We start from the raw sequence: 19836 nt of genomic DNA, 5'->3' as shown, positions 1-19836 counted from the left end.
CTAATCTAAATAATTTACAATCCCAACTACAATAAGTTAACACAAGTAACTAATACTAAAATACTAAACTTAAACAACTACTTGCCGGTATTTTAGGAAGTAAAATATGAAATAAAATAAGATAAGAAATGATAATATCAAATCAAATCATATCCATATTGAGAATGGAATTTTGACAGGTACATGTTACCTGCATGAAAATCAATTATGAAATTATGAATTATGATATGATATATGATATGATTTCATTTTGTTAATAAAATCAACTACTATTATTTTTATTATATTAATATTAATATTAATATTAATAATAATATTATTATTATTATTATTATTATTATTATTATTATTATTATTATTATTATTATTATTATTATTATTATTATTATTATTATTATTATTATTATTATTATTATTATTATTATTATTATTATTATTATTATTATTATTATTATTATTATTATTATTATTATTATTATTATTATTATTATTATTATTATTATTATCCTCCCAAAATATAGGTAATCATCAGTTAACCCTATTACGTACCCTCACTATAAAAATAACGACGTTAACCCACACATTTCCATCCACCTCCATCGTTCATTCATATTTTCCAATAAACCAAGAAAATTTTTATCAACTTTATCATGGCCTTCAACTGCACTCCGGTTGCAATCCGTCACCTGAAAGAAATATGCTCACCGCAGAAATTGTCGTGCGCGTTGTCCACATGCGGGAAAGAAAAAGTTTCTACAACAAAGGCGAAACATTGGCGTTAGAGATGCTATTGTTAGATGCAGAGGTATTACGTGTTTTAACGTAAATTTACACATTATTTCTATCAAACAATCATGTATCCTTAAATAACTTACCATAATGACTAATTTACAGGACAATATAATTCAAGCAACTATCCGCAAAAGCATCATTTTCAAATTCAGGAATAGACTCCACAAGGGACATTTATATAGACTGTCAAGATTCACCGTGAATGCAAATAAGGGGGCTGAAATTGCAACTTCTGGTGAAGTTCGCATCTATTTTGCATATCCTACCGTTGTTATAGAAGTGCACGATCTACTCATCCCTCGATATGTAACTTTGGGTGGAATATTTCCAAAATTGTCAAATATGCTCTAAAATCGCAAGACAAAAGCGAAAGTTGATTACATCCCAAAGGAAAACAGGAAATAAAGCGACCTTTGAATGGCTTACTTTCCATGCTACATGCCCATTTCACCAAAATGTCTTTCACACGGGCACATCACCACTTAATATGCTTCAAGGTAATTTTAGAGTTCACTTAATTGTAAAGCCACTCATGATTCTGTTTTGTTACTTTTCAAGTACATAATGTATGGGTCATAATATGCTTTATGTTATATCTTTTAGCACCACATCGAACAAATGCAACCAATGCAAGACAGAATAGAAAATTGATCTTAACTACAAAGAGGATGAGCAACAACACATCACCTGGCAGCGGTACTCCTACCAGACTGCTGAGTTGTGGTGCCACCGGTACAATTCAGCACCTTACCTGTTCATAAAGCACCATCACTGTGTTAGTGTTTAATATTAACAAAAAAAAATTAAGAAGACGTGTTATTTAAGTATTATAATTAATACAAATGCAGGTAATGCAGATGATATTAATAATGGTATTCAGTATGAGACGAATGTGTATACGAGCTCAAATCACTTTACTCCTCCAATTGGTATCAACACGAAACTTCAGAACTACATTTCCTACTTTTTTTTTTCAGTATCATCAAAATTTCTCATAATTTTCTTCTCTACTAACTATGCTATCTACTTAAATATAGTTGACTCTTTAAAAATGAATATTGTCTCCACATATGAAGCATCATCAAGTCAGAATGGTATGTATAATAATATATGTTAAAACATGTATTTCATCTTCTCTTTTAGCATAATATTTTGCATTTCGTCTCTCTGATCTTATTGCAGCATTGACTCCAATGACCTCATTCGTAACCTCGAAGCAACCTGCTTACTACAGTAGAGAAATACTGGAGGAATTGACTAGGAATATTTGTAACGCATATGAAGGTATATATATATATATATATACGTTTCATTATCTCACCTCTTTTTCTATATTCTACCTATTTTGCCTTTGCTTATATACACTTCATTATTGCAATAACTATATTCTACCTATTTTGCCTTTGCTTATATATGGCCTAAAATAACGGCAATTAGGTCATAAGAGAAACCCTACAAGAATCACTATAAAATCGACAATACAGCCCCAATCATCTCCATTGTTCACAACCCATAAAAAACTTAAAAAAAATTAAGAATTCCAGTATGGCTAAAGACAAGGATACAGAGAATGGATCAGAGAGTTTCAAAAATATAGATAATTGTGTAGTGAAGGCAGAGACTGAACCATCTATATCTAGGAGCCATATAACTATACCGTCATTATTTTTAGGAGGTTGCAGCTACTTGAAAGCAAACTATCAAGATTACATGGTTATTTGCAAATACTATCAAGACGCAGACCAGATTTCAAACACCAAAGAAGCTGCTGCCAGTGAAAATGAATGATAGTGTTGTCATGTTGAGCAGGTAGCACTATTTATCGTAATTTTAGAGCCCAAAATAATTAGGCGATGCTTCTTATGCTATTTTAATTCAATGTATTCGAATAAATCATCAGCGTGTGTTCAAATATCGTGTGACAACGGTTTTTAGAAACCCAAATAATTACGTTAAAAGAATTTTTTTTAGTGTGGTTACTGTTGTTAAAATTCCGGTGAACAACAAAACGACTACTGTTAAATTTTTTTTCCCTAATGTAAAATTTACATTGCTTCAAAAAACTCATATGAAATCACAAGTATGCATCAAATTAATTACAAATATAACAATCAAGGTACGAAAACTCACCTTAATTGAACAATCGAACTTCAAATAATCAGCTTGATCTGAGTTATCACTCCACCCTTAAAATGATCATCACGACTAATAAAATACGATTCCGAGTTGTGATTCTTTTCCCTCTAAATACAGACCTGCTTCCTTGACAACATAAAAAATCACAAGTAACATCAAATTAAACTACCAAATAATTACGGTAAAAGAAAAAATTTTAGTACAACTACTGTTGTTAAAATTCCGATGAAGAACAAGTGACTACTGTTGTTGTTAAAAAAAATTCCCTAATGTCAAATTCATATTGATTCAGAAAATTCGTATAAAATCACAAGTACACATCAAATTAATTACGAATATAACAATCAAGGTACGAAAACTCACCTTAATTGAACAATGTAACATCCAAATAATCCGGGTGATCTGAGTTGATCTTTTTGCACTTAAAACGATCATTACACCATTATTATACGATTCATAGTTGTGATTTTTTTTCCTCTAAATACAGATCAACTTCCTTCACAACATAAAAAAATCACAAGTAACATCAAATTAAACTACCAACACAGCAATAATTAGCATTATATAATCAAAATAACTGATTTGAAGGTAATAATTAGGGTAATAACTCACCGAGGACAAAGCTTTGTTTGGATAATTAGACCTGATCTGGAGATGATGATGATGATGATTGAAGTAGGAGATGATCGTTTGGCTGAGAGATTGGATTTAGTCCTAGATCGTTTGGCGGAGAGATGATGATGATTGAGGTAGAAGATGGTGGGCTGTGACGATTGAGGAGACAAAAAGATGAAATCAGACGGAGTTTTGAACGGAGTTAGGTGAGGTGTTAGAGATGTGTGAGAGACGGGGTTAGGTGATGTTAGGTGAGGGAGTTGAACGAGTTAGGTGAGGATATAAATCAGAGTTTTGTTTCCATGGTCCGTGATTTCTCTTGTCATGTAATGACTAATGCGGAGTTTAATTCGATTAAAATGTTGTAGCTGGATTCGGTTTTTTATCCGTGAATTTTAATATAATAATTATATTTTATTAATGAAAATTGAAATGTGTAATCCTATAAGAGTTTGATTGAGTGCGACTTAATAAATATAATAATAGTAGTCTCAATCTATTAAATTTAATCAGTTAACACAACTTTGTGATGATATTTTTATTAATCGAGTTTTATAACAATCGTTAATATACAAATTTTAATGTAAGACTATCTTTATATATTTTTAAAAATTGTGTCATAGATAACTAAATGTGTACTAATTTTAGTATAAGTCTTGGTCATAGTACTAAACACGATATAGCTCAAAGATGAATAATTTTAGTATAAGTCTTGGTCATAGTACTAAACACGATATAGCTCAAAGATGGATAATTATTCGAAAATAATAACTACGTAAATCTTTAAACTATTTATTTTTGCTACTATTAACCAAACCCATTTAACCTCTAAAAACAGACCCGTGAATTTCACGGGTTTTAACCTAGTCAAAACAGAAAGCAGAAGTCACATGAGGTAGTTTACTATCAGCCATACCAAAAATAATGAAGTTATCATTAACTACCTCAGGTCGATCGCTCCTAGCGTCAGAATCATCGACAAAAGAATATATTACCCCTGTGACATGCTAGGAACATTTACTGACTTAGCTACCTTCTCGTTCCCCTCCTTTATGGGTTCTATCTCGTAAATTGCAACCTCTAAAGCATCCAGCTCGGCTTTCCAAACGGGAGATTCACCATAACCATTGTCTTCCTTCGTATTGTCATCCAAAACGGACCAAAATGACATAGCATCACTCTCCATGACCATTGTATTTGATTGAGCAAAAATACCGCTCGATCGATAGCTTTTCCTATAAATACTGCTCGATCGATCACATATAGCTGCTCGATCGAGTGGCTCCTCGTGCAAAGTGTTCGATCGAAAGTTGAATTCTGTTCGATCGAGCTCTCCCTCATATTATTCATTCGATCGAACATTGTAGCTACTTTGATCGACTTTTTGTTGCTGTACAATGCAGAAGTCTTCGTACGATGCTTTGTTTTCAGATAAATCTTCGGATTCCGAGTCATACATATCATCATCGTCAATAGGCAACTCAGGTCTTTCATAGGAAAGACCGCTTCCGGTACAGGTAGTATACACCGTCTCTGAGTGCCTAAAATCCAAGTCGGCAACTAATTGAGCTATTTGAGATCCAAATAGCTTGAAATGAGCCTATCTAGCTTTATTATATTCTTGCACTTGAAGTGCAAGTGCCTTCACCAAAGACATCAATTCAGCAATTTCTTCACTCTTTTTAACAGGAGAAGGGGTTTGTTGTTGCGGTGGCCAGATAAATGGGGGCTTTTGATAGCCTCGTTGCTGAAGCAGATGTGGCGGCACATATGCAAAGGAATGTCTAGCTTGTCTACGCTGCCTAAACGCATAGACTTTGTCGTTCTCTGCCAAACAAATAACAGCATTGTACCCCGCAGCACCACATCTCTCACTCTAGACCACCTGTTGTGCCATAGGATGGAACATAGGTGGAAGATCAAAGGTACTCAAGCCTTCCCTTTGATGATCTTGTACCTAGACCTGTCTAGGTAGGACCAATCAAAACAAAACTAGAAGAAAAGGTAAGAACTGCCTCAAGGAATAAATTCTTTGAGGCTAAAGACAGACAAAAATAAGACAAGTAAATAAAATTGTTGCCTCCCCGGCAACGGCGCCAAAATTTGACACGGTTGTCGCAACTCTATCAAAAATAAAACCAACTGGCTCTAACTTGTGCAGCAGAGGTAAGTCGGGTATCGTATCCACAGGGAGGCGGTCACTATCTACTCGTTATTCTAGTCTGTCTAAGGTCACAAAACAGGGGGTTTGAGTTGTTTAACTAAACTAAAGCAATAAAAGTTAAAAAGGCAAGAGCGAAAAGGATCACGATCAAAAAGGAGAAAAAGATGCCAGGATGTCGGTTCACCATGATATTGCACAAATTAGCTAAAGGTAGGTCAGTCGGTCTGATGTGAGAAGGGTAGTGAAAAGGTCCTCTCGGTCCGCTATCCGCCCTAAAATACTACTAACTTAGCTTTCACCCTCATTAGTGTAGTCTATTGTCCATAACAGGTCTATTCATTCCAATCTCTCGATCTAGCTAGGTCTGAATTTAACCAGATTAATTGATTCAGTTGCATGCATTTAACCTAACAATTACAGTTATATTTCTATCAAACAATTCTCACAACAAAACCCCCTAACCAATTAAAGCATCATCGATATACTATCATGGCTCCCCTAATCCTAGCATTAAGGGATTAGCTACACATAATAACTAATAAAACAATAACGAAAGGTAAAGCAAGAACAAACATGATAAAAGATATAAGCAAAAGAGGGGAAAGATTAAATAGAAAGAGATCAAGAGAAAGGTTACATAAAACAAGATCCGGAAAGGTAAAGAGCAACGTCGAGCAGTATTCAAGGCAAAGGTAAAGTGATATGAAAAAAGATGCCTAAAGCTAATTCCGTCTCTCCTATTTATAGGAGAGATAACTGTTAAACCGAAGATACGGCATTAAGATATTAATCTCACGTCAAATAGCAAGTTACTTGATCGAGCACTTTGGAACTGCTCGATCGAACAACATCTAGCGAAAACCTCTCGATCGAGTGAAAATACTACTCGATCGAGAACCTCCAATTTAGCACTTCTCGATCGAACACAATAAGCATTCGATCGAGGTCTCCTTAATAGCTAAACTGCTCGATCGAATAGACTAGGTCAGCAAAAGTCTTCGATCGAGTCATTCTCCACTTAGCTAGCCCATTTGAACGTTGAATTGCTTCCGAGATGACTTCATGCATCCCAAGGCAGCAGCATTTCCGCTCCATATCCACTCATCTCCTAAATGCAAGCTAAAGGGACAGTTCCAAGCTCAATTCTGCTTTTTTCAGGTCCATTCCTACAATTAAAGCCAAACGAACCAAAGTAGACTATTCACAGCATTTCGTAGCATAAAACTACGGAAATCACATAGAAATACGTGCATAAGAGGCTCAAAGAGATTATATAAAATGCACGTATCAATCATAACATACAACAACTGTCACAATATAAAATGCATGACAGACAATATACCCCATGACATGCGAAACATGCCATGAATACCAATTCCTCAAATATCCCGACTCCTCGAGTCGTCATGACCAACAACATGCAATACGACTCACTCGATGCAATTAAATGACAAAAGACTCGTTTTATAAATAAATACGACAATGAAACTGAGTAGGATAAACCTACCTCACAGCATATCCGCGTAAGCAATCCGTCACAGAAGCTAGGTCCGTCTTGTAAAACCGTCTCACTAAACCCATTTCCTAAAATACGATAATAATACAAATACGTATAATTATACCCATCTAATACGTATACAAATACATATGAATATACTAATCGAATACGTATACGACTAATTAAATACTTGCTTTGTACTCTTATCCCAAAACCGACTCAACCCAACCACCACTACCTTTCCCCTACCGTGACCACCACCTAGCCACGGTGGCCAGGTCAGCCCCTAGCCCCGCCACCTAGGGTCGCCTTTACCCACCATACCCAACACCAACCAACACTTCCAACAACAACACACAAACCGACCCAAAAACCCCACCAACACAGTCACCACCGTGGGCCACCACCACAACGGAGGTCACGGCCTGACCGACACTCCTCTGCCGCCACCTGACCCGAACCCCACCTGAACACCCGATAACAACAACAACAAACTCAATCCCGTCACTCCCATTTTCTCCCCTTAAAACCGCCATTCCCGCCGCCATATCCACCACCCCTGACCACCACGAGACTCGCCACTCGACCCACGACAACCTCCACCCAATACCACCCCGGTCAGACACGAAAGGGAGGATAAAAACGCTGCCCTAGACCGGTTCACCAAAGCCCATAAAACCCCTTAAAACACTCGGTCAAACGCCCCTATGGTGGTCAACGGTGGTTGCCCGGTCAGTCACGGTGGTCACACGGCCGGTCCAAGTCACGAGTGAGTCAACGGTTTAAAAATAATAACATAAAGGCTAGTATAAGACGATTTACCTTACGATCTCGATGCGAGATGACGGAATCTCCTTTTCCTCTCTTTCTCTCCTCCCTTATCTTTTGTGGATTTTGGTGGATTATGTTAGGATAAAGGGTTGGTAAGGGTGGATAAGGGTATATAGGGTGAGTGTAGTATGGTAGTTGGAGCGTCTAAATACATGTATTGTATATCGTATTGCGTATTATTATTATTATTATTATTATTATTATTATTATTATTATTATTATTTAATAAAAGGATGCGCGCAACTTTCATTAAAATAGAAATAAAAGTTTACATGAAATTGGTGGGGAGCCGAGAGACAATCTGGGCTCCCACACCCTTAGCAACAGCGAAGCTAAGTCTAGTAAAAATGTAAGCGGCCGCCCGAGCCCCCGCATCCTAAAATACCGAGAATTTCTGGATCCGCTTGAGCAAGGCAACAGCATCCGAACCCAGCTCCCCAAGTGAAGAGAAAGAGAAGGGAAGAAAACCATAACCCGCTACCGCGCACAAATCCCCGTACTTAGCACACTTACGCTGAGCAGCATCAGCGACAACCCGGCCAGGCACAAAATCCGTCATCCCAGTCTGAGTCAAAGGAGAAGACCCTGTCAAGTCGACGCACACATCGCGCCCCTGTTCCAAGAATAAAGCAGCAAATCCGCAGGACGAAGAGACCTACCATGGCCGTCAACCAAACCGATATCAACCTCCTTTCCCGCAGAAATACCAGATCTAAAGCAGATGTCGAATAGTGTGTCACGGACGAGGTTATGCCGATGTTTAATGCCCACAGTACCAGTACAAGAAACAACGTAGTCCCCAAAAACATCATCAGCAAAAACCCGAGAACAAGCAGGACATGGCCTAGATACCGTGAATAACGGAACACCCAGACGATACCCAAGCACACTACGGTAAGTCCTCCCGTTCATAGTCTGACCCAACCCCGAGATAAGAACCGCACGCAACCAATCAGAGGAGTGGGAACCCTGCTGAGACTGCCACAAAGCAAGCTAGCGTGGTGTTAAAGAGAAAACAGACTCAGAGGCAGCAGCAACCGTCGCGAAATAAATATCTGCCAATTTCTTCATAAGTTTGGGGGCAGCAATTTCACTAGGGTTACCTAAGATAACAGAGCCTGTAGACACAGTAAACACCTGCGCGACATCGTCAAAGCAGGGCCAGCAGCTACAATACCAGAAGGTCCGAGGAGCTTAGCCTGCAAATCAGCAGACAGCAAACGGGACGCAATAAAAGCATAATGTAAAACATCTCCCGCCGCATAGACACCATGACCACCAAGATGAAAAGGGAATGTAGCAAGGCGCCACTACCAATCCTCAAAACCCAGGCCAGACGCGGTGACAATACGTTCCAAGCTGGAACGAAGAGCAGCATCAAAAGGAAGATGGACCGACCCAAAAACACTGAGGGAGCAAGTACGAAGGGAGAAATAGAGCTTAGAAATACCAGTACAAGCTGGAAGGAAAAGCAACTCACATTGCGGGTGCTCAATCCTCGCAACCAAGTCCATTAGCTCAATGGTCTTAGTTACTCTCTTAACCAGAATCTCACTGCTAAAACCAGGACAAGTACTGACAGGTCCACCCAAAACTGTAACACCATGCACGGGCCGAGCAATAGAAGGGGGGAAACCCCTAGGAAGCCGACTCTGAGGATCCTCAACAGGCCAAAAGACCTCTGTCTTGGAGACATTAAGATGCAGTCCATCAGGTGCTGGGCGCAAAAACCATCCCTCCCACAAGAAGTACCGCGTGGGAAGCTCCGAATCATATCCAAAACCACTGTCGAAGAGGCAACCAGAGGATGATGATCCCCAGACAAAGGAGGCAATGAAGGAGGCGGGGAGACAAGATGCTTCTCACGCAAGGCCACAACAGTGGCATCGGAGTAGGGGCGACCCCAGAGGAAGAAAGCACCCGAACATCAGCAGTATAGTGACCATCACAAATGTTCCGCCGACGTTGACGGAGGTTAAGCTCACTCAAATCTAGATCCTCCTCCACATTAAACGAAGAAGGACCTTCATCAAAACACTCCTGCAACAGCTGAACCCCCCACCCCCCCGGGTACCCCCCAAGCAAGGATAGCCCTCGCAATACTCTCCTCCTGACACTGGCGCCGAACAGCAGTCTTACACTTAAGATTACTCCGAGGAGAGAAATTCTTAAGCAGACACAGCGGTAAAACAAGCAAACGAACCCAGCGGGAAAGATCACTAGGGGAACTAGCCACATCATCCAGGGCTCCTTTCAAAGCCCGAGCAAACCCAAGACGACATTTAGGAGGAATAGATTTCACGGTGCGAAGGCCCAACGACAATAAACGATCAAGTGAAGATATAGACCACTGAACAAGCTCAACACCATCATTAGAAGAAACCGAAGAAGAAGGAGCCAAAGGTCTCCTAATACCATAAATATGAAAACTGTAGAGGCCATCAACACACTCCGGATGCACCACAATATCACCCCGACTATGCCGACATCTAGCGCGAGTGGTACGGGTCATAAAGCACACCCACACAACTAGAGCCCCATCCGTCTCAAAACACTCTCGACATTGGAATAAACAGTCAAACTATCAGTAAGAGTCTGACGCGTAAGTTCCAACGCACCATTATGACAATGTCGGTCTTGAAAATGTTTCTGCCAAGCTGCCTTAGTAAGGCCCTTACCAAAACCATCCCGACATGCATGAAGACTCGAAAAAGGACAATGGTACCGCACAAGCTCGGGCATGAAGGAACACACCACCAACCTGCACAGAAAACTATAGAGCCACCAACAAACACCACCTGAACGGAAACCACTCAACAGTCGCACGCACAAGCAGCTAAGAGCTCAAAATGTACCCGCTACTAGCAACCAAAAGGGCAGCCCAGCTGACCACCAACGCACCACCCACTCCGGTGGTGATCAATAATCAACGTAAAATACCAACACAGCCACAAAGGCGGCCGAGAAGGAACCCAAACTCCACAGTAGCCGTAGCCCGTATCACCCACACAACCAGCCCAACCGCAGCGGCAGAGGTGGCCGGACAACGGAGAACAAAGAGCAACAAAAACCAGCAGCGCGGGAAGAAGAAATGAAAAACGCAAAACCCTACGGTAATAACAGCGAGATACTCACCGGTGATAGGAAGGGAATAACGCAGGCAGTCGTCGGCCACCACGACAAGGACCATCAACGTGAGGTCTGATGGCCCAGTAGTGGTGGCGCAGGTGTACTGGTCACAGAAACAGGCGACAAAGTTCCCTTAAAACGACGATCAACTTCGCACGAATAAAACCCTCCTAACAGCAGACCCTCGCCGGAACAACCAACAACACCTTCCCCTGAATGGCGACGTGAGGTCTAAAGGTCGACGTGGGGTGGATGTTGGTAGCCAACGAGGGCAACTCGACGGAAAAACCAAAAGCCCTAAAAACCCCTCACACGATTCTGATGCTGTTGAATCGTTAACACACACCAAAATCCCCAGCCGTCGACGGTGGCCGGCGTGAGACAGTGACAGTGAAGGTGGATGAAGGGTTGACGGCGGCAGTCGAGCCTAAAAAGTCAAATCGCTGTTGATCGCAGTAGAAACGCGTATTCTGCCCTAATTCGCGAAAACCAACACCGCAAAACTAACAACCCAACACTGATGATCAACCACCGACGGTGTGAAGGGGCTGATGGTGGTGGCAGTAGGCGGTAGTGGCAACAGCACTGGTGGCAGACGGCAGAATAGGGCAGCAGTTCCACGATCGCCAGGCGTTATTATTATTATTATTATTATTATTATTATTATTATTATTATTATTATTATTATTATTATTATTATTATTATTGTTCTAATTATTGTTCTAATTATTATTATTATTATTGTTATTATTATTGTTCTAATTATTGTTCTAATTATTGTTCTAATTATTGTTCTCATTATTATTATTATTATTATTATTATTATTATTATTATAAGAAGATGCGCGCAGCTTTCATTAAAATAAAAATAAAGGTTTACATGAAATCAAAGTTTACAAGAAATTGGTGGGAAGCCGAGATACAATCCGGGCCCCCACCCCCTTAGCAATAGCAAAGCTAAGTCTAGGAAAAATATAACCGGACGCACGAGCCCCTGCATCCTGAGACACAGAGAATTTATGGATCCGCTTGAGCAAGGCTACAACATCCGAATCCAACTCCCCAAGCGAAGAGAAAGAGAAGGGAAGGAAGCCATAACCAGCCGCCGTGCAAAAGTCCCTATACTTAGCACACTTACGTTGCGCAACATCAACAACAACCCTTCCAGGCACAAAATCAGCCAGCTCTGTCTGAGTCAAAGGGGAAGAACCCGTTAGATCAACACACACATCTCACCCCTTGTCCCAAGAATAAAGCAGCAAATCCGCAGGACGAAGGGGTCCGCCATGCCCATCAATCAACCCGATATCAACCTCCTTACCAACTGAAATCCCAGACAGGTAGCAGATATCCGATAAAGTGTCACGAACAAGGTTGTGACGAGGCTTAAGACTGACAATCCCAGTACAAGAAACAGCATGGTCCCCGAAAATATCATCCGCAAAAACCCGAGAGTAAGCAGGGAAAGGCCGAGAAACTGCGAACAACGGAACACCTAACCGATAACCAAGCACACTACGATATGTCCTACCGTTCATAGTCTTCCCCAACCCAGAAATAGGAACTGCACGCAACCAATCGGAAGAGTGAGAACCCTGGTGAGACTTCCACAATGCAAACTGACGCGGGGACAAAAAGAAAACAGACTCCGAAGAAGCCGCAACCGTCGCGAAATAAATATCTCCCAGTCTCTTCATACGTTTGGGGGCAGCAATTTCACTAGGATCACGCAACAAATCAGAACCTGTAGCCTCATTAAAAACCCGCAAGGCATCATCAAAAGTTTACATGAAATTGGTGGGGAGCCGAGAGACAATCTGGGCTCCCACACCCTTAGCAACAGCAAAGCTAAGTCTAGTAAAAATATAAGCGGCCACCCGAGCCTCCGCATCCTGAGATACCGAGAATTTCTAGATCCGCTTGAGCAAGGCAACAGCATCCGATCCCAGAAGTGATGAGAAAGAGAAGGGAAGGAAACCATAACTTCCCGCCAAGACAAATCCCCCGTGACTTAGCACACTTACGCGAAAGATCAAGAATAACCCGGCCAGCGGAAAATCCGTCATCCCGACCGAGTCAAAGGAGAAGACCTGTCAAGTCAACGCACACATCACGCCCTCTGTCCGAAGAATAAAGCAGCAAATCCGCAGGACGAAGAGAACCACCATGCCCGTCAACCAAACCGATATCAACCTCCTTTCCCGCAGAAATACCAGATCTATAGCAGATGTCGAAAAGAGTGTCACGGACAAGGTTATGCCGATGTTTGACGCCCACAGTACCAGTACAAGAAACAAAATGGTCCCCAAAAACATCACCAGCAAAAACCCGAGAGCAAGCAGGACAGGGCCTAGATACGGTGAATAACGGAACACCCAGACGATACGCAAGCACACTACGGTAAGTCCTCCCGTTCATAGTCTGACCCAACCTCGAGATAGGAACCGCACGCAACCAATCAGAGGAGTGGGAACCCTGCCGAGACTGCCACAAAGCAAGCTGGCGTGGTGTCAAAGAGAAACAGACTCGAGGCGCGAAAGAACCGTCATAAATAAATGTCTGCCAATTTCTTCATAAGTTTGGGGGCAGCAATTTCACTAGGGTTACCTAAGATACCAGAGCCTGTAGTCACAGTAAAAACTCGCGCGGCATCGTCAAAAGCAGGGCAAGAAGCTACAATACCAGAAGGTCCGAGGAGCTTAGCCTGCAAATCAGCAGACTGCAAACGGGACGCAATAAAAGCATAATGTAAAACATCTCCCGCCGCATAGACACCAAGACCACCAAGATGAAAAGGGAATGTAGCAAGGCGCCACTACCAATCCCCAAAACCCGGGCCAGACGCGGTGACAATACGTTCCAAGCTGGAACGAAGAGCAACATCAAAAGGAAGATGGACTGACCCAAAAACACGTGGGGAGCAAGTACGATGGGAGAAATAGAGCTTAGAAATACCAGTACAAGCTCGAAGTAGAAGCAACTCACATTGCGGGTCCTCAATCCTCGCAACCAAGTCCATTAGCTCAATGCTCTTAGTTACTCTCTTCACCACAATCTCACTGCCAAAACCAGGACAAGTACTGACAGGTCCACCAAAAACTGTAACACCACGCAAGGGCCGAGCAATAGAAGGGGGGAAAACCCCAGGAAGCCGACTCTGAGGATCCTCAACAGGCCAAAAAACCTCCGTCTTGGAGACATTAAGATGAAGTCCAAAACGAGGGCCATCCGCCATAATCAAATCCAAGACCTTCCCCACCTCCAAAGTATCCCCTACAATGGTGCCATTATCCAAGTACCACGCCTGCATAGTGAGGTCAAAAGTGTCCCGGATTTTGCATACTAAGGGATGCAAAACCAAAGTGAAAAGCAACGGGCCCAAAGGATCCCCCTGCTAGACACCCTGACAAGACCACAAGCAATGCTCCCCATAAAAAAGCCGGGCAGGGCTGGAATAACAAAAATCCACCCAACGGGAAAGAACCGGGCAGCGACGGCGGACTTCCAGAAGCATGGTCGCGCGATCAACAAGGTTGAAAGCATTCTAGAAATCAATCAGCAACATAGAAAATCCCACCTCAGCGCCCCGAGCCTCAATGAGCCGATTCAAGGCATGCAAGATAGCCTATCCTCCACCGGACACACCGACCCCAAACTGAAGGCCAGCAAAGTAAGAAGACAAGGAAGGACCAACCAGAAATGCACCAACCTTAGAGACAAGCCGTCTCCAAACAGTGCCAACAACAATCGGACGAACACCACCACCTGGTTTAACAAGCGGCGTGAGAGGGGCGCTGGCAATGTACTCACCCAGAGCAAGAGGACACCGACCCTCAAGAAAAAGATTAACCACTCTAGTAATAGAAGTGATCAAATCATCAGAGATAGCCACAGCTGCGCAACTTAAACAGTCCACCAGGTGCTGGGCGCGAAAACCATCCCTCCCACAAGAAGTACCGCGTGGGAAGCTCCGAATCATATCCAAAACCACTGACGAAGAGGCAACCAGAGGATGATGATCCCCAGACAAAGGAGGCAATGTAGGAGGCGGGGCGACATGATGCTTCTCACGCAAGGCCACAAGAGTGGCATCGGAGTAGGGGGCGACCCCAGAGGAAGAAGGCACCCGAACAGTAGTAGTATAGTGACCATCACAAATCTTCCTCCGACATTGACGGAGGTTGACCCACTCAAATCCAGATCCTCCTCTACAGTAAATAAAGAAGGACCCTCATCCAAACACTCCTGCAACAGCTGCAAACCCCCCCCCCCCCCACCAGTACCCCCCCAAGCAAGGATAGCCCTGGCAATACTCTCCTCCTGACGCTGGTGCCGAATAGCAGTCCTACACTCAAGATTACTCCGAGGAGCGAAAGTCTTAAGCAATCAAAGTGGTAAAACAAGCAAACGAATCCAGCGGGTTATTATTATTATTATTATTATTATTAAAATATAAATAAAAGTTTACATGAAATTGGTGGGGAGCCGAGAGACAATCTGGGCTCCCACACCCTTAACAACAACAAAGCTAAGTCTAGTAAAAATATAAGCGGCCACCCGAGCCCCCGCATCCTGAGATACCGAGAATGACACGACACGAAAACACGACACGAACCCGACACGAAATTAACGGGTTTGGGTTGAGGCTTAATGACCCATTTATATAAGTGGGTCGACACGAACACGACACGATATTTAATTGGGTTGGGTTTGGGTTGAGCTCTCTAAACACGAATCCGACACGAAAGTCCTATTTATTAAATTAATCGTAATTTTTCTTGATCCTCCATCAGATAAATATACTTAAAAACTTTCCAAATATGGACAAGACACGAAAACACGACACGAACCCGACACGAAATTAACGGGTTAGGGTTGGGCTTGATGACCCATTTATGTAAGTGGGTCGACACGAACACGACACGAAACATAATTGGGTTGGGTTTGGGTTGGAGGCTTTGTGACTCTATTACATATGACACGGACACGAACCCGACACGACCCGATCTGTTTGCTAGGTCTAATTATTATTATTATTATTATTATTATTATTATTATTATTATTATTATTATTATTATTATTTTTTTTTTTTTTTATTTTTTTTTTAAAGGGATGCGCGCAGCTTTCATAAAATAAGAATAAAAGTTTACATGAAATTGGTGGGGAGCCGAGAGACAATCTGGGCTCCCACACCCTTAGCAATAGCAAAGCTAAGTCTAGTAAAAATGTAAGCGGCCACCGTGAGCCCCGCATCCTGAGATACCGGAATTTCGGATCCGCTGAGCAAGGCAACAAAGATCCGAACCCGCTCCCCAAGTGAAGAGAAGGAGAAAGGAAGGAAGCCATAACCCGCTATCGCGCACAAATCCCCATACTTAGCACACTTTCGCCGAGCAAAGATCGGCCGACGAACCGGCCCGACACAAAATCGCCAACCCGATCGAGTCAAAGGTGAAGAACCCCTCGGTCGACGCACACATCACGCCCCCTGTCCCAAGAATAAAGCAATAAATCCGCAGGACGAAGAGAACCACCATGCCCATCAACCAAACCGATATCAACCTCCTTCCCGCGAGAATACCGATCTATAGCGGATGTCGAAAAGAGTGTCCCGGACAAGGTTATGCCGATGTTTAACGCCCACAAGCATCAAAAGACAAGAAACAGCGTGGTCCCCAAAAACATCCCAAAGAAAAACACGAGAGCAAGCCGGACAGAGCCTAGATACCGTGAATAACGGAACACCCGACGATACCCAAAGACACTACGGTAAGTCCTCCCGTTCATAGGCTGCCCCAACCCCGAGATAGGAACCGCACGTAACCAATCAAAGGAGTGAGAACCCCGAGATCGCCATAAAGCAAGGCGGCAAGGTGTCAAAGAGAAAATGGACTACTGAGGCAAAGAAAGAACCGTCGTGAAATAAATGTCCGCAATTTCTTCATAAGTTTGGGGGCGCACAATTTCACTTTGGGTGACCTAATATATCGTAACCCGTAGTCGCAGAAACACCGCGCGACATCATCAAAATCGGGGCCGCGCCTACAAGATGAGGGGGCGAGGAGCTTAGCTCGCAAACCAAGATCGCAAGCGGACGCAATAAAAGCATAAAATAAAACATCTCCCGCCGCATAGTCACCAAGACCACCAAGATGAAAAGGGAATGTAGCAAGGCGCCACCGCCAATCCCCAAAACCCGCCCGACGCGGTGGTGACAATACGTTCAAGTCGGAACGAAGAGCGGCATCAAAAGGAAGATGGACAGACCCAAAAACACTAGGGGAGCAAGTACGAAGGAGAAGTATAGCTTAGAAATACCAAGACAAGCTCAAGAAGAAGCAACTCACATTGCGGGTCCTCAATCCTCGCAACCAAGTCCATTAGCTCAATGGTCTTAGTTACTCTCGTCGCCACAATCTCACCGCTAAAAACCAGGACAAAATCTTGTGAGTCCTCCCAATAGTAACACCGCGCAATGGCCGAGAAATAGAAGTGGGGAAAACCCCGGAAGCCGACTCGTGGATCCTCAACAGGCCAAAAGACCTCCGTCTTGGAGACATTAGGATGTAAACCAAAACGAGGGCCATCCAACATAATCAAGTCCAAAACCTTCCCCACCTCCAAAGTATCACCCACGATGGTGCCATCATCTAAGTACCAAGCCTGCAAAGTGAGGTCAAAAGTGTTCCGGATCTTGCAAACCAAGGGATGCAAAACCAACGCGAAAAGCAAAGGCCCCAACGGATCACCTGCGCTTGAACACCCCGACAAGACCACAAACAAAGTGCTCCCCAAAAAAGGGGGCCGGGCTAGAATAACAAAACTCCACCCAACGGGAGAGAGCCGGCAACGACGACGAACCTCCCGAAGCATGGTCGAACGGTCAACAAGGTTGAACGTTCGAAATCAACCCAAAGATTGAAAGCCCCTCCCGAGTCCCCCGAGCCTCAATAAGCTTCTGCTCAAGGCATGCAAGATAGCCTCTCCTCCACCGGACACACCCACCCCGAACCGAAGCCCATCAAAATAAGAAGATAAAGACGGACCAACCATAGAAGCACCAACCTTAGAGACAAGCCGTCTCCGGACCGTACCAACAAAGAATAGGGACGAACTCCACCACCCGGTTTAACGAGGGGTGTGAGAGGGGCGCTGGCAATGTACTCACCCAGTGGAAGAGGACACCGGCCCTCAAGAAAAAGATTAACCACCCTATTAATAGAAGTGATCAAATCATCAGAGATAGCCACAGCAGCGCCACTCAAACAGTCCATAAGGTGCTGGGCACGAAAACCATCCCTCCCATAGGAAGTACCACGAGGAAAGCTCCGAATCATATCCTAGACCACCGCCGAAGAGGCAACCAGAGGATGATGATCCCCAGACATAGGAGGCAATGAAGGAGGCGGGGCGACAGGATGCTTCTCACGCAGGGCCACGAGAGTGGCATCGGAGTAGGGGCAACCCCAGAGGAAGAAAGCACCCGTACAACAGCAGTATAATGGCCATCAGAAATCTTCCGCCGACATTGACGGAGATTAAGCTCACTCAAATCCAGATCCTCATCCACAGAAAAAGAAGAAGGACCCTCATCCAAACAATCCTGTAACAGCTGCAACCCCCCCCCAGGCAAGGATAGCCCTGGCAATACTCTCCTCCTGGCGCTGTCGCCGAATAGCAGTCCGACACTCATGATTACTCCGAGGAGCGAAAGTTCAGAGCAAACAAAGTGGTAGAACAAGCAGACGAACCCAGCGAGAGAGATCACCAGGGACATCAAACACCGCATCCAAGGCCCCTTTCAAAGCCCGTGCAAACCCCAGACGGCACTTAGGAGGAATAGATTTCACGGTACGAAGGCCTAAAGACAATAACCGATCCAGCGAAGATATAGACCACTGAACGAGCTCTACACTATCATCAGAAGAAACCGAAGTAGAAGGAGCCAAAGGTCTCGGAATACCATGAATATGGAAGGAGTAGATGCCATCAACACACCCCGGATGCTCCACAACATAACCCCGACTATGTCGACATCTAGCTCTGACAGTACGGGTCATAAAACACACCCCACACAACCAAAGCCCCATCCGTCTCAATGAACTCTCGGCGTTGGAATAAACAGTCAAACTATCAGTAAGAGTCTGACGCGTAAGTTCCAACGCACCGTCATGACAATGTCGGACCTGAAAATGTTTCTGCCAAGCTGCCTTAGTAAGGCCCTTACCAAAACCATCCCGACAACCATGAAGACCCGAAAAAGGACAATGGAACCGTACAAGCTCGGGCATGAAGGAACACACCACAAACCTCCACAGAAAACAAAAGAGCCACCACAAAAACCACCAGAGCTGAAACCAACGCCCAAGCAGCTAAGAGCTCAAAATATACCCGCTATTATTATTATTATTATTATTATTATTTTTATTATTATTATTATTATTATTATTATTATTATTATTATTATTATTATAAGAATGCGCGCAGCTTTCATTAAAAGATAAATAAAAGTTTACATGAAATTGGTGGGGAGCCAAGAGACAATCTGGGCTCCCACACCCTTAGCAACAGCAAAGCTAAGTCTAGTAAAAATGTAAGCGGCCACCCGAGCCCCCGCATCCTGAGATACCGATAACTTCTGGATCCGCTTGAGCAAGGCAACAGCATCCG

General features: G+C 43.2%; 1 long non-coding RNA gene across 1 annotated transcript; it reads right to left on the bottom strand.

The window, feature by feature from the left end:
• Window positions 1-1453: 1453 nt before the first annotated feature.
• LOC141598519 (uncharacterized) lies at window positions 1454-3911 on the bottom strand. Its single transcript, XR_012523574.1, has 4 exons — window positions 3541-3911; window positions 3292-3424; window positions 2923-3054; window positions 1454-1543 (listed from the first exon to the last, which is right to left on the bottom strand). It is a non-coding gene; the product is annotated as an uncharacterized LOC141598519 (long non-coding RNA).
• Window positions 3912-19836: the final 15925 nt, after the last annotated feature.

This window comes from Silene latifolia, chromosome 9 (genome assembly GCF_048544455.1).
Source record: "Silene latifolia isolate original U9 population chromosome 9, ASM4854445v1, whole genome shotgun sequence".
Classification (NCBI taxonomy): Eukaryota; Viridiplantae; Streptophyta; class Magnoliopsida; order Caryophyllales; family Caryophyllaceae; genus Silene; species Silene latifolia.
Note: the sequence above shows the minus strand (reverse complement) of the source record. Positions and strands in the feature narration are given on the sequence as shown.